The following is a 13,708-nucleotide window of genomic DNA, read 5'->3' on the forward strand; positions in this document are numbered from 1 at the left end:
TGGGCACAAGGGCCCAGTAGGACTACAGGCCCTGCACGCCTATAGCTACGCCGCTGCTATGGTGCGTCGGTCACCAGGAGAAAGGGGTTCTCTGAGACTATGTAAATACATTTTACTGGATAGACCACAGGACTTGTGATATCTTAGGAGTTCTGAATTTGATCCCTGAGCGCCGATATATTTGTTATATAAAAAGGAGCTATGTATGTATTCCTCGCCGTTTGCGGCGCCAAGTGACATGCTCCAGGACTACTCAAACTTTATTCTGCCACTTTTGGGGGCCATATAATATTATTGAAAACTGCTTGTTTAACAACACTGGTGCTGGGAATTTTATATTTCCTCCAAATCGGTCAGCCATCACACCTTCCATCTGTCCCCTACGTCTTGCTAACATACATCCGGTTGGAAATCAAGAATTAGAGGGCAGAGTATGAAAGAAGGTTCAGACTACACAGAATTGTTTGTAGTCTTTAACCATTAGCCATGGAGACACATAGGTCTGCAAAGGTGCTGTAGACACAAAACGGTAGCATATTTTTAATGAATACGATTTGAAAAATGTATTGATTTTTTATTTTAGATGCATCAAAGCAATAAAAAGAAAAAGTCATAAAAACTTGACTTATAATCACAGAAATGTGTGCAGATTTTATCCCAACCAGACAACATATTTGAAAAAAGTGTTTTCTTCCTTGCAAATAGTGCACTTCTCTTTTATTTATAAAGCACCAGCATAAAACATTATTATAAAAATGCTACGACGAATGTTAAAAACGAAATAAATAAAAAACAGGGATTTGTGGAAGGCCGAGGTTGGGACCTGCCTCACACAAGCCATTGTTTTCCATGTCAAAATTATTTTAATGAAAACCACTGGCGTTAATAGTTTCCGGTGGCTGTCAGCTTTTCTGGTCAGTGTCTTCAATTGGAATGTAAATGCATCTACTAAATATTTAACAAACAATGGTGGTAATAAGTCTTCCTAGCATTATGTTAATGTAACATCATCATTTTGGTGTCATTCTGCCTTCTAAGAAAATGCAACCAAATTGTAGTTAAGCCTGAATTAATTCAGAAAACCACTGCAAAGGGCGTCCGAGGGCATTACAAGGAACATGAAGCACTTAATGGATTTAACCGTTCTACTGCATGATTGGAATGTTCCTATTGTCTTAATGCAAGGAAGGGGGCAGAAAACATTCTAGAAAACTTATTTTTTTTTAACTACCCTAAAAGCTGGCAATTATTTTTTTTCTGTTTTAATGCCTTGCGAAAAGTATTCAGCCCCTTGGTGTTTTTCCTGTTTTGTTGCATTACAACCTTGAATTAATATGGATTTTTTTAGTGCTTTGTACCATTTGATTTACATAACATGTCAACCACTTTGAAAGTGCAAAATATTTTTACTGCGACACAAACAATAATTAAAACAAAAAACAGAGAACTTTTATGTGAATAAGTATTTACCCCCTAAGGCTATGTTCACACGGAGTATTTTGGGGGAGGAATATCTGCCTCAAAATTCCGTTTGGAACTTTGAGGCAGATATTCCTCTCCCTGCACGCCGATTTTCGCGGCAATTATCGCGCCGTTTTTCGCCCGCGGCCATTGAGCGCCGCGGGCATAAAACAGCGAGAAATACGCTTTCTCCTGCCTCCCATTGAAGTCAATGGGAGGTCGGAGGCGGAAGCGCCCGAAGATAGGGCATGTCGCTTCTTTTTCCCGCGAGGCAGTTTTACTGCTCGCGGGAAAAAGACGCCGACGCCTCCCATTGAAATCAATGGGAGGCGTTCTCGGGCAGTTTCTGCCGAGTTTTGCGACGCGGTTTCCGCGTCAAAAAACTCGGCAAAATACCCCGTGTGAACATAGCCTTAGAGTCAATACTTTGTGGTGTCACCAGTTTTCTCTCAGAATTGCCCTGTATTCACCGCCATCCAACTTTCCTTCAATCCTGACCAGTTTTCCAGTCCCTGCCGATGAAAAGCCTCCCCACATCACGATGCAGCCACCGCCATGCTTTACTGTGGAATTGTGTTTTTGGGGTGAAGGGAAGCGGATTTGCGCCACACGTAGCGTTTCTCATGATGACCAAAAAGTTTACTTCTACACTCATCTGACTAGAGAAGCTTCTTCCAAGTGGTTGGGGAGTCCGCTACATGCTGTTTGGCGAAGTCAAAACGTGTTTTCTTATGTTTTTCTGGCCACTCTTCCACTCTCTGCGGATTATAGTGGTCCTATGGACAGATACTTCCAACTCTACTGTGGATCTTTGGAGCTCCTTCAGTGTTATCTTTGGTGTCTTTGTTGAATCTCTGATTAATGCCCTCCTTGCCCTGTCTGTGAGTTCTGGTTGGCGGTTTTCTCTTGTCATGTTTGTAGTTGTTCCATATCCTTTACATTTTGTAATATTGGAATTAATAGGACGCTCAAAGTTTGTGTTTTTTTTATTTTTTATAATCCATCTCTGATCTATACTTCTCTACAACTGTGTCTCTGACTTGTTTGGGGAGCTCCTTGATCTTCACGTTGCTTGCTTAGTGGTGTTGCATACTACGATGTCTTCCAGAACAGGTGTATTTATACGGACGTCATGTGACAGATCATGTGACGCTTTGATTGCATACAGGGGGGCCTTATTTGACTAATTATGTGACTTCTGAAGTTAATTGGTTTGCTCAGACCTTATTTAGGAGTTTCATAGCAAAAGGGGTGAATACATATTCACTCCCAACTTGCAAGGCTGTATCCTTCTCTTTAGTGTAAAAAAGCAGAATTGCAGCTGCCATCGCCACCCACCCCTAAATTATAACATAGAATGCGCCAATTTACATAAATTATGGAGGGCTGCACATTTTTTGCGAATATTACATGCCCATATATTCATACATGTGACCCCTGCTGGGCATATAGGAGTCTTCCCTTAGTCTTACCCTCAAAGAAAACTTCTCAAGTATGAGACCCGGCACTGATAGACTTGCTTGGCTGACAAGTTGTTTACTTTATACGGTTGTGTAGGAAAAGCAACATTTTAACAAGAAAAGCGTACATTACATTTTTGTAAGCAGGTAAAGAGATGCCACTGGAAACGTCTTAAGCTGCCATGGGAAATGTTTCTCACCACTGTTTTGAATGTAAGAGTCTCAAGAGGGAGTTGAGACAGAGATAACAGAAGACAATCAGGAAACAAGGTACGACTGACGCGGAGCGCACCCAACAAAGGAGTAACAGTGTGGTGTACTCAGGGGAATGAGTTCTACGAATGGAAGTTTACACTTAAATTTTATTCATGCGACGGATGTCAATATAGACTTCTTACAGCTTTACTTCTAGAATTCCCAACAGCTAAAAAGATGTTCTGAAACCTCTATAGTTTCTAAAAAAAACAAACAAAAAAAACCAAAAACTATTGTTATAGTGGGAAATGATGTCAGTTGTCGGTCCGTAAGACGATAAGGAAATAATGCCTTATTATAAGAAGATTATTGCCCTGCTGTTTGTTAATTTAGTCATAGCAATAGACACATCCATGATCTTGGAGAGATTGGGATGTGCGCTGGCATACTTTTGCTCTTTTTCTAGCGGTGGAGCAGAATGGATGACACTCCCCAGCACTGCAATCTGGATTTCTTAGTAAGGGTATGTTCACACGCTGAGTCAAAAACGTCTGAAAATACAGAGCTGTTTTCAAGGGAAAACAGCACCTGATTTTCAGCCGTTTTTTGAACAACTCACGTTTTTCGCGCCGTTTTTTTTAGCTGTTTTCAATAGAGTCTATGAGAAAACGGCTCCAAAAACGTCCCAAGAAGAGTCCTGCACTTCTTTTGACGAGGCTGTAATTTTACGCGTCGTCTTTCGACAGCTGTCCAACGACGACGCGTAAATTACAGGTCGTCGGCACAGTACGTCGGCAAACCCATTCATATGAATGGGCAGATGTTTGCCGACGTATTGGAGCCGTATTTTCAGGCGTAAATCGAGGCATAATACGCCTCGTTTACGCCTGAAAATAGGTTGTGTGAACCCAGCCTAAAGGGGGTTTTACACTGGGCGATTATCGAGCAGACGAGCTTTCATATAACGCTCATTGGCAATAATTGCCCAGTGTAAAAACATTGCAGCGAACAACAGATGACAAGCAATTTCTCGATCATCTGCTGATCGTATAGTTTTAAAAAAGTAATATATTATCGTTGTCGGCTGCACATCTCCCTGTGTAAACCTCCTCGTCCCCATCCATAGCTCCGTGTGACAGGAGCAAACGAACGCCGATCAACGATGTCTCGGTGATCGCTGCACTGGCCGATGGTCGGCCGGTGTAAAGGGCCCTTAGTATTTGGAGGGGAGAGAGGACTTTACTCTTCACTTCAAGACCAGAGGGACCGTATGAAATGAAAGATACAGTAGAACCTCTAAGATGATCACACAAATTTGCAATGCAAAATAGTCTTCTAGGGAGGCGATCCTCTCAAAAAGACGACCAATAAACTCAGGATACAAGGGCATTGAAAATCTAGTCTATTAATTCCATCTCTAGGTTGGTTTGTATATGCAAATCCTTTTAAACCGCACTTCATAGCTGGTTTCATCAAATTAAAGAGGCTCTGTCACCAGATTTTGCAGCCCCTATCTGCTATAGCAGCAGATCGGCGCTGCAATGTAGATTACAGTAACGTTTTTATTTTTAAAAAACGAGCATTTTTGGCCAAGTTATGACCATTTTCGTATTTATGCAAATGAGGCTTGCAAAAGTACAACTGGGCGTGTTGAAAAGTAAAAGTACAACTGGGCGTGTATTATGTGCGTACATCGGGGCGTGTTTACTGCTTTTACTAGCTGGGCGTTGTGCATAGAAGTGTCATCCACTTCTCTTCACAACGCCCAGCTTCTGGCAGTGCAGACACAGCCGTGTTCTCCAGAGATCACGCTGTGTCGTCACTCACAGGTCCTGCATCGTGTCAGACGAGCGAGGACACATCGACACCAGAGGCAACAGATGATTCTGCAGCAGCATCGACGTTTGCAGGTAAGTCGATGTAGCTACTTACCTGCAAATGCTGATGCTGCTGCAGAATCAACTGTAGCCTCTGGTGCCGACACGATGCAGGACCTGTGAGTGACGTCACAGATCTGCACTGCCAGAAGCTGGGCGTTCTGAAGAGAAGTGGATGATACTTCTCATCAGAACAGCCAGCTAGTAAAAGTAGTAAACACGCCCCGATGTACGCACATAATACACGCCCAGTTGTACTTTTACTTTTCAACACGCCCAGTTGTACTTTTGCAAGCCTCATTTGCATAAATACGAAAATGGTCATAACTTGGCCAAAAATGCTCGTTTTTTAAAAATAAAAACGTTACTGTAATCTACATTGCAGCGCCTATCTGCTGCAATAGCAGATAGGGGCTGCAAAATCTGGTGACAGAGCCTCTTTAAGAAAAGATGGTATCGCTGTGCAGGTCTATAGAAAATAAGGTGCCATCATTTATGCATAGTATGGTAAAAGGTCTATTGCTATAGACCTGGGCTGACTATGCCCAATCAAAGAAGGTGCCCCCAAGCAGGGTTGTCAGGGTTATTAACTCCTTAGTGACCAGCCTATTTTAGACCCTAATAACCAAGCTATTTTTTTGTTTTTCTATAGTCGCATTCAAAGAGCTATAACTTTTTTCGTCGACATAGGACTTGGACATAGGACTTGTTTTTTGCGGGATGAGTTGTACTTTTTAATGGCACAATTTTGGAGTACATATAATTTTTTGATTAACTTTTATGAACTTTTTTTTTGGGGGGGATAGAAAAAAACCCTCAAATTCCGCCTTGTTCTATGCGTTTTAAATCCACGTCGTTCCATGTGTGGCGTAAATAACATGTTAACTTTACTCTATGGGTTGGTACGATTACGGCAATACCAGATATGTATACGTTTTTTATGTTTTACGACTTCTGCACAATAAAAACTCAACTTGAACTAAAATTATTTGTTTTTGCATCGTCGCTTTCCAAGAGCCGTAATTTTTTTTATTTTTCTGTCAATGTAGTAATATGAGGGCTTGTTTTTTGCGGGATGAGACGTAGTTTAGATTGGTACTGCTTTGGGGTACATGGAACTTATTGATTAACTTTTATTATAACTTTTTTGGGGGGCAATGGAAAAAAGTAGCAATTTCACCGTAGTTTTTTGCTGTTTTTTTTTTTTTACGGCGTTCGCCTTGCGGTTTAAATTACATGTTAGCTTTATTCTTTTGGTCATTATAGTCGCGGAGATACCATATATGTGTACTTTTATTTCTTTTTTACGCTTTTACTAAATAAAACCACTTTTTATGGAAAAAAGTTTTCGTTTTTTTACTGTAATCTTTATTAATAATTTTTATTTAACATTTATTACTTATTTTTTTAGACCCACTAGGGGACTTCACTATGCGATCATTAGATTGCAGATATAATGCTTTGGTATACTTAGTATACAAAAGTATCATCGCCTGTCAGTGTAAAACATCTGTGCAGGACTTAGACTTGGCTGCCGTGAAAAGGCGGCGGCCTAGCCTAAGGCCCCTTAGTGACCGCCGTGCAAAGATGTATTGGTGGTCAGTGAGAGGTTAATAGACAGTTAGACATCCGTAATTATTTTAGAATCGGAAGCTGGCAAACCTGCTCCCAAATCATGAGCGCACATGTTGTGTCCCCTTTACAGATTCTTAGTCCTTTAATTGAATACTGCCTAGAAAAACGGAGTACATTTTAGTGACTTATTTGATCTGTTTTTATATTTTAAAGCCAACTTAAAAAAAACAAATTTAAAAAAAAAAAAAAACGCCCTACATTTTTTAGATAATAATGCATCTATTGTTTTTATTCCCGATCCATAGCATCCATTTAATTACGTTACCGGATTCTTTTACGGCAAATCTGTTTTCACTAAACGAAATATATTTGAGCTTGTTTGTTAGGACAAAAAGTCAATATTGCAAACAGTATGAACCAACACAAGGCTGTTTTTAGTGTGTGTGCAACAACTGGAGCACAGACAGAATAAAACGTTGAAGGCTACATCTCCTTTACTGCAGACAAGAAACTCACTAAGAAAAATAAATAATTGATGTGACCAGGGATATGTGCTGATACTGCTACTGCTCTGCTTTCCTGAACACATCGGGCAGGTATACAGAACATTCCTCCATTCTCTTATTATTACGCTCCCTACCAGAAAATTCACTCTATCGTTTTACCCCAAATGGTTTCTGTGCTAATTATAAGTTTTAGCAATTCCAAAGTGCCAGGGAACGGTAGTAGAATAAGTTCCAGAGACAAACCTAATTTGCTGTGATGAATTGTGTGCATGCTTCACTGATCAAAACTACAGCTGAGACATATTATATTTAATGATCTAGACATTTCTTGTAAAAACACTCAGATATATATATATTGTTATGTCTGAATAAGCAGTCGAGCTTTATTCCAAGAGAAATCAAATAAGCGAAGAATTGCAAAAGTGAAGCAGTCACAATTCTTCGAGTTTATTTTCCAAAACTAAAAAATGCTGTGCTAATGGTTTGAAATATACATTACTCATGGTATAAGTAATATATGGCGCCCATCTAAACCAAGTCCAGAATCATTCTAGATCTTATCATTGCATGAGCCACATTCTTTATAGTAGTGAACAAATCCAAATCTGTACAGCAAGTGTAGTAAGCAAATTGATATATACCCGGCAGGCAATATTAAACTATAATTCATTAGAAAGGCACTGGTGCCATCAAGGGAGCAAGGCCCGGACCACCACAAAACTCAACACATTGGCAGTCAATCCCACTCCTGCACTGGAGACATGGTCTAATGTACTGGGATTACGCATATGTGCACCTTACAGTTAATGGTAAACCTGCTATATATCATTTTTATGCTGCCCACTAGCCCATATGAAGTGTCTTCTCAAGATTAGATCATCATTCGCTCATCTCTTATAGAATACACTAAAGAGGAATTAAGGACCTAATTTATGAATAAAGAATTGGGGTTCTTTAATAAGCCTGCTTCTGGCCACACATCATGAATGACACATTGGATATAGAAAATAGGACAACACTTCCATGCACCTGCATAGGATATAATCCAGAGAGACTTGATGACGTGTATGGTCAGAAGTCAGGTTAGTGATGAATCTCTTTAATACTTGCCTTAATTTGTAAACCAGGGTTCTTGATAGTTTCTAAAACTTAAGTATTAATATTAAGGCCGGGGCTATATTAAGACTTTTTGTGGCAAGTGACAGCTGCAGTCCACAAGAGACCATAAAATACCTCTGGACTGCAGCTTGATTGTTAAAATTGGGAAGGTCATGTAGCCAATGTCTTGGTTTGAACCCCGAATTGCCCTTAAAAGTACATGAATATGAGGAAACGGGGGGCTTGGTAGTTACACTTCACGATGGAGAAGGCCAGACCATTAAATCCATAATATTTCTAGATTCTGTGCCTTCCAACTTTAGTTTTTCACAAAAGTAAAGTTTAATAGCCTCAGACTAAGTTTTCATTTTGATATTCTTCTCATGTTACACCACAATATAAACTGAATACTCACAACTAGAAATTTGAATTTCCAGCTCGCTGAAAGCTGATATTTGCACTGAATTGCTATGCGCAGCTCTTATGAAATTAGGAACCGTGTAATTAAGAATGCTAATTGGGTAAAACAGTTGGCCATTAAGACTATAATCAGGACACTGGTTTATAGTATTTACCAAGTTGAAAATAGAAGCAGTGACAGGATTTCACTGGCTTTGAACCAGCAGAAAACCCAGTACTTGAATTTGTTTTTTTCTGTTTCCATATTATAGCAAATGCTCTCAGAAGTGAACCCTCATAACGCAACAGTAGGAGCAATATCACAAATGCTTCATGATCACGACACACGAACAGTCCTTTCTCCTTCTCTAGAGAGCGCAGAAAAAAGAAATCCCATTGGGTATACAGATATGGCCTATCTAATGTCAGAACAGATATATTTTGCCAATAAAATAATTGTAAACACTGGTCATCAAGTTCTGTGCCAGTTTGCCTATGGCAACCCTTCCTGTTCCAGTGCTTTAACATTTTAGAGTAATCAAACAACCATTAGGCCTCATAGCAACCAGTCAGAATCCAACTTTGATTCCACCAAAACCACATGAAAAAAACACCAGAAAAAAAATGCAGCGAAAAAACAAAAGAAAAAAAAATAACCAAAAAACAAAAACACCCTAAAGAGGCTTTACCTTAGGCCTTATTTACACGAGTGTATTTTAGTAGATAGGGTGTTACAATGTGATTGGTGGAGATCCAACTCATAGTACCCCTCACTGATTAGATGAACGAAGGCTATGTTGCATTATGTACCACAGTGGAGCTGTCATAGATACAACTGTATCTTCTACGGCAGCTCAGCCCGATTCCAGTAAATAGGGCTGAGCTTGGGATGCGTAGAAGCTTAAGTTTATCAAGATCAACAATGAGGGGGCTGTGGTGTCCCGACCAATAATATTTTGATGTCCTATAAAATTCCTGTTAATTCACTTTAAAGTCTAAAGGCCATTTTACACGGGAAGATGATTGACCAAACGATCGCTTGTCAGAACGCTTGTTCCCTATTACTGCCCTTGTAAACATGGCAGCGATCAGCTGACAAATGGGCTATTGTCGGCTGATCTGATCTTTTATGAAGCAAAAAAAATAATAATAGTTTGTGGGCAGCACATTGCCACATGTAAACGGGAGATGAGTTGCCTACAAAATGCAAACTGAATGGGGACGAGCGATAGTATTAATGATTGACTGTCCCCATACTCCTGATCATTGCTACATGTGAATGGAGCAAACGGGTGCTGATCGACATGTTATTATCGATCTGCACGCGTTTCTGTGCACAAAATCAGTCCTGGTAAAAGGGCCCTAAGCTACATGGGATATAGATAGGGTTTTAGTGTTTAGGATGTCAGTCAGAGCCGCAGAAGTTTCTGTAAGGGTATGTGCACACACACTAATTACGTCCGTAATTGACGGACGTATTTCGGCCGCAAGTACCGGACCGAACACAGTGCAGGGAGCCGGGCTCCTAGCATCATACTTATGTACGATGCTAGGAGTCCCTGCCTCGCTGCAGGACAACTGTCCCGTACTGTAATCATGTTTTCAGTACGGGACAGTTGTCCTGCAGCGAGGCAGGGACTCCTAGCATCGTACAAAAGTATGATGCTAGGAGCCCGGCTCCCTGCACTGTGTTCGGTCCGGTACTTGCGGCCGAAATACGTCCGTCAATTACGGACGTAATTAGTGTGTGTGCACATACCCTAAAACACATCTGTTTACAGGTGGCTTTATCAGAGCCAAGAGAAAATTCTTCTGTACCTTTTGCGTTTCTCAGACTGTCATGACAGGTATAGTTTACGACTCAGTTAAAATCAGAATTTGATGTATGTGTATTAATAATTTTGGGTTTCTTCATGAAATCATCAAAATGTCAGAAGTACTACTACTTTTATTAGGTATACCATCAGTAAATGGCACTTGAATGCGGTCAAAGGAAAACACATCGGGGAAAATTTGTCAAAATTAGTGCAACGGAAAAGCGAAGTAGTTGCCTATGGCATCCAGTCAGATTCCAGCTCTTATTTTCATAAGGCAAATTAGAAAATGAAAGATGCAATCTGATTGGTTGCTATGGGCAACTACTCCCCATTGGGCCTCATTTATCAAAACTAAAAAAAAAAAAAACAGCCTGGTCAAACTCAGCTCAGCTTTTATGTCAAACTGCTGTGGCAAAATGAAAGCTGCACTGTGATTGGTTGCTATTAGCAACAAGGCCAGTCTTTCGGTTAGATAATTTTTATAACTGATGCCATTTGTCGGCTCTATTACGTATAATGTGTCTTTAGCAAACAATTCTGTCTCTCATGTCAAACCCAAGGTGCAAAGCAAAAGAATTAATGGTCTGTATTAGCTATGATTGTAAGAACATGGATGTCTAGTGAGGAGGAAGAAGGGCTGTGTGCTGCAAACTGCTTCCAGTTGAGTGAATACAGCAGAGTGCCTAATCTCCTAAGAGAATCGCTAACACAGGGCTCACTCATACGGATTAACACCAAATAAGAGGAGTAGCATGTGAGGTGAACAGAGACACTTTTGCTTTGTGACCAATCGACGTGTTCTCCCTGTATTGGGATGATGCACAGATGATTTACCCTGACTCGATCTCATTCTAAAAAGGTACCTGCTGTACAGATGTCAACTGAAAAACAAATAGGCATTAACAGACCCTGGGGGAGAATTACTGTGTGGAGGAAGTGAAGCCGTCGGACGGTATCCAAAATAACAGGAAAGACATTACGTTGAACAAACAAACAGAACCGATAACATGTTCTCATGGTGCGCGTGTGGGTTTGGTTATCTTCTATGAGGTAACGTGTCATATCGACACTATGATATGAGGCACTACAAAGTCTAATTCACAGAGCATTATACTGTATTTACCACATACTATATTCAATGTTAAATACTTTTGTGTCAAAAAAGACAAACGTATAATAGGTATGATACCTTTATTGGCGAACCATAAAAGTTCTATATGCGAGCTTTCAGGGCACACAGGCTCCTTCTTCAGGCATTTGTAAAACCGACGAAGGGCCCTGTGTTCTGAAAGCTCGCATATAGACACAAAAGTATTTAACATTGCATATTGTTTCTGGCTGACACGGTACCACACTATTTTTTACTGAACCACATACTATAAAAGAGAAGGAGGTCACTTATATAGGCAGTATGAGGGCTAGGCAGGACTTGTACATCATGTGGGAAAGTATCACGCCAGTTAGGCTCAGACCTGCCAGTATGATCTTAGCATGAACCTTCTCTTCACTAGATCAACTTAAAATTGGAAAATTTCGAATACTTTGCTTTAGTGTAGGTTCATGATCGAAGACATACGGATTCGTGTATCATTGTATTAACCCCTTAGTGACCAGCCTATTTTTCTGCCTCAACATAGCTGTATAAGGTCTTGTTTTTCGCGGGACACGTTGTGTTTTTTAATAGCACCATTTTGGGGTACATATAATGTATTGATTCCATTTTATTAACTTTTATTGTGGGGGGTGGGGTTAGAAAAAAAACCTGCAGTTTCGCCACACTTTTTTACGTCCTACATTTACGCCGTTTGCCGTGTGGTATAAATAACACAATAACTTTATTCATCGGGTTGTTACGATTGCAACGATACAAAATTTATGTCGATTTTGTATGTTTTACTACTTTTACACGGTAACATTTTTTTTTTTCAAATTATTTGTTTTTGTTCTCCATATTTGAAGAGCCATAACGGTTTTATTTTTCTGTCGATGGAGCTGTATAAGGGCTTTTCTTTTGCGGGACGACTTGTAGTTGTTTTTTTTTTTGTACCATTTTGGAGTACATGCGTCTTTTTGATCACTTTTTATCAAATTTTTTTTTAAGGCAGGAGTCACAGAAAACAGAAATTCTTGCATTGATTTTTACCCGCCGGGCGGGTTAAATAATGTACTAACTTTATAGTTGGGGTCATTACGGACGCAGCGATACCTAATATGTGTAACTTCTTTTTTTTTTTTTTAAATAATAAAGTATTTTGTAAGGGGAAAAAATGGGTTTTTAATTTTTTTCACTTTGGATTTTTATTTATATATTATTAACTTTATTAAACTTTTTTTTTACTTGTTTATTAGTACCACTAGGGGACTTCACTATGGGATCATCCGATCGCTTTGATAATACACTGCAATACTTCTGTATTGCAGTGTATTACTTGCCTGTCTGTTCAAAACGGACAGGCATCTGTTAGGCCATGCCTCTGGCATGGTCTAGCAGGCATTAATTAGACCCCCGGCTGCCATAGAAGACCTTGGCACCCTGCGATCTTATCGCAGGGTGCCCCCCCAAAACCACTCCGATGCAGCGCTCGCTATTGAGTGCCGCATCTGAGGGGTTAAATGGACGAGATCGACACTTATTTCGATCTCGCCATTCGAGCAGCTACCTCTGGTAGCTGAGAGCAGGGAGATTTAACTACTCCCGGCGTGGTTTATTTATTCCGATACAGCGCCGTTAAAAGGCTACTGCATCAGAATAAAGCCCGTTAGTGGCAATCGTTAAAACACTAATGGGCGGTCACGAACGGGTTAAAGAATGAAAACTGGCATAAGAAGGTCCTGAAAACTGCTAAACATGGTGCATATCACCTGCAACAAACAGCTTTGCAGATTGCGAACAGTTTTAGGGGCTGTGCAAATTAAGTTTTTGGTCAAAGTTTGACATATATGCCAGGAAAAGCTCTTGACGTTTACGCTATACGTAGGCTGTGATAGATGCCTAACAGTGGCATCCATTAACCATAGGCTAAAATGGTATTCATTTAACAGATACACCATGAAAAGGAGGCATGGAAGTTCATGACGTATCCGTTAAACAGATGCCATTATATGGGTGATAGATGCCACGCTTAGTCATCCGTTTATCAAATCCATCCCCTATAGGCTATAAATGCACCTGTTTAACAGATACATCATGAAATGCTCAGCCTGTGCCGAATAGGCTACTATATTAAAAAAAACACGTATACGTTCTTTTACTGGACTCCGCTGGATGGAATAGCATAGTCTATTATACGATTCCATAACTTTTTATTGCTGTATACCAG

The 13,708-nt window shown here is 40.1% G+C and overlaps 1 protein-coding gene across 1 annotated transcript in view; it reads right to left on the bottom strand.

Moving 5' to 3' along the window:
• Nucleotides 1–13,708, bottom strand: part of ZNF423 (zinc finger protein 423) — a 248,870-nt gene that overhangs the window by 10,003 nt on the left and 225,159 nt on the right. The window lies entirely within an intron of this gene.

This window comes from Rhinoderma darwinii, chromosome 9 (genome assembly GCF_050947455.1).
Source record: "Rhinoderma darwinii isolate aRhiDar2 chromosome 9, aRhiDar2.hap1, whole genome shotgun sequence".
In the NCBI taxonomy this organism is placed as follows: Eukaryota; Metazoa; Chordata; class Amphibia; order Anura; family Rhinodermatidae; genus Rhinoderma; species Rhinoderma darwinii.